The sequence below is a fragment of the Morone saxatilis genome, unplaced genomic scaffold, assembly GCF_004916995.1.
Source record: "Morone saxatilis isolate NCDOM2014 unplaced genomic scaffold, NCSU_SB_2.0 Contig18, whole genome shotgun sequence".
NCBI lineage: Eukaryota > Metazoa > Chordata > Actinopteri > Moronidae > Morone > Morone saxatilis.
Window position 1 is genome coordinate 25,628,821 of NW_023339740.1, and position 3,117 is coordinate 25,631,937.

A 3,117-nucleotide genomic window follows, 5' to 3' on the forward strand; every position below is an offset into this window, starting at 1 on the left:
GAGAAAGACAGGGGAAAGGGTCAAATAAATCCTCCTGTACATCAAACACACGCACCAATATGCCTAATATCTAATATCTGTTTCCAAAAACTCAAGCATGCATATTGTCTACTTAACCAGAGGTGGGAAGTTATGAAGTACAAATACTTTTTACTTCTACTCCCTACCTTTTCACACAAATATCTGTACTTTCTACTTCCTACATTTTAAAAACAGACTTATTACTTTAGTTTGTATGTATTAGAGGGGAATAATCGATCATAAAACAACATACAAACACATCAAGCTCTGTGCGTAGGGCACCAAATGCAGATGGGTTACCACCACAACAGCCTAAATTAATCATAATAATTTGCTTTGTGTTGGTGTATACAGTTAGTACAGCTGATTTTTACAATGATACACATACGGTATTGTAAGCAAAAACTGCTTTTGATGCTCAAAACTAGTGTTGTATGCATCTCCGTCCATGAAAGTTAATTCACATCAAATTCTGTAGGCCCTCCTCTTCCCCTTACATTAGTTCTGGTTCTTCATCCAGTTCCGTTCAAGATTCCTGGAAACTTGGTGCTATCTATCAAACCAGGCCACTGCTGTGGCTCAGGAGGTAGAGCGGGCTGTCCACTAGATAGAAAGTTGGCGGTTCGATCGCCAGATCCTCACACTGCATGTCTCAAAGTGTCCTTAAGCTACATGCTGCACCCCAAATAAATGAATTAGTGTCTGTTTTCTGATGGTCTTTGGCATCAGTGTGTGAATGTGGTTTGAGAGGTCAGAAGACTAGAAAGGTGCTATATAAAACAGTCCATTTACCATTTAACCATAGCAAACAGCAACAAGGGTGCTGCATTACACACAAGGGCCTGTAGAATATGACACGCCCACTTTGGTTCCCAAGATAAAACCTCGGTTCAAAAGTAGCTTCCTGAACCGGAACAGAGCAGGTTCCCTGTTGGTGTAAAAGGCCTATGAGATATATTTTGTTTGTCGTATGCCAGATGTCATACCAACAGTATTTTTATCTCTTTATCTAAGAATATGACAACTAAAATTATTGCCAGGATATAACTTCATGTGTTGTTGAGAGTAAAGTTTCCTGAGGCAGCTGTCATCAGTCAAATCTTCAATCCAACTCTGCCTTACGTATATTTCTTCCACTACACTGAAGAAAATACAAACGGCAGATAAAATGAATGAAGGAGGAACAAAGGAAAATCAGCAGTGAGGTTTCAGTCACAGTAACAGGAGTACTGAGTATAAATTCATTGTGGTTAAAGCATATCAGGATACAAATCTAGATACAGATCTCTTTGATCGATGAGGTCTGAATGGAGCCTGTGTTGCAGCCAACTGAAACTCACACACACACACACACACACACACACACACACACACAAACACTGACTGAACATGCAGGGTTACAACTGATTTCAGGAGAGCTTTTGTGCCTTTAAGCAGAATTATTGTGTAAAAACAAAGCAGTAACAGCAGTAACAGATGGATGGTTCAGTGCTATGATTGTGTTTTTCTTAACTAGGGAGGGATTTCCTGTGCCATGAAATAGAATTTTAATAGATTGCAGATTAATGAACTTTATAGTACACTAATGAGTCAATGACCTGCAACACAAGTGTCTCATTTAGAGAGGGACACACGATTATGATGTGACACGAGTTTGTTCCAGTCTGGTTTGTTTGGTGTTGAAAAATGTGTCACTCTTTGTCATTGTCTTTAGGATGATTTTAAACATGTTTAACTTTATGACTGCAATTGGAGCCGCTGACATGTAGCATGACACATAGCCTTAATTAAAACGCGGTAAGCAAATCTCCAAATTTAGCATTTTTTAATGAATTTCTTTGCCTTTTTCACACTAATAGAAAATGGTTTTGATACATGTTTCTGTTTTGGAACAAGAACATGTGACAATTAGAGGCATTGCCTTGTGACTCTGTCTTTTATTCAGTGTGTCCTGAATTGTTCAATATGTGCTTCTGCCTGACAGAACTAAACAACCCACAAAAACAGTTTCTGTGGTGTCTCGTCTTTGTTTGTTTCCTAAATTTTAAAATCGGTTCCCAGCTGTAGTGAGTACATGTGTTATAACGGTATATGAAACATGGTCAGCTACTGTTTTTATTTTTTATTTTTTTTTTTACACTACTTGGATATAAAACCTCCCTGTAAGCACAAACCTGGTAATTTTCACATTTAAACGTATTTTTTTCACTGTCTATGTTACAGGGAACTGTTGTTCTACAGCATTTTAATCACTAGATTGTATTCTGCAGTTACAGGACCTGCTACACAAAGAAATATAATCATTTAAATTCCATAGAAACAACAGTTATCTGCATCTGGACATGCAAAAAATTTTCACTTTTCAACCAAATGTTGCCCAGTTCAAACCTCGACGTCTAGACGTCTTTGGACCTGCAAATCACCAAATGAGTGCTTATTTTGGGGCAGTTCACCACCTACTGATTCAGGGACAGACACACCCAGAGTCCAGATAGAAGAGAAGATGAAGAGAAACTAACTGATTATGTATGTGAGTTCCTGAGTAATGAACCCAGTGCTGCTCACTACTTTCAGTTCTGATTCACAGATCAACACATCTGGTCAGCAGAACCACTGACTACGCCTTTTCCTTTTTCTAACAGCAAGCCAGAGAGAGAGAGACAGAGAGAGAGAGAGAGAGAGAGAGTTAGTGTGTGTGTTGGCACTGTCTCATCCACCAACTTCCTGTCTCTGGATTATGATACTATCAGTGCGAACCACTGCTCTATCAACTGGAATCTACCAGCTACGGATGTTAGCTTTGGGATTTACACACACAGTGGACCCCTCATACACACACACACACACACACACACACACACACACACACAGTGTCCCCGTAATACACACACACACACACACACACACACACACACAGCTGACATAGAGGGGAGGTACGTAAACCCTTTAAACAAAGGGTAATAGGTTTTTTTTTTTTTCTGGGTAGATCAAAGCTAAATTACAATTAATTAATATCAGATGTTAGATTAGAGTCATTAAATCTCCACTAATCACTGCAGTGGCCGTAGGTTCGGGTCCGACCTGTGGCCCTTTGCT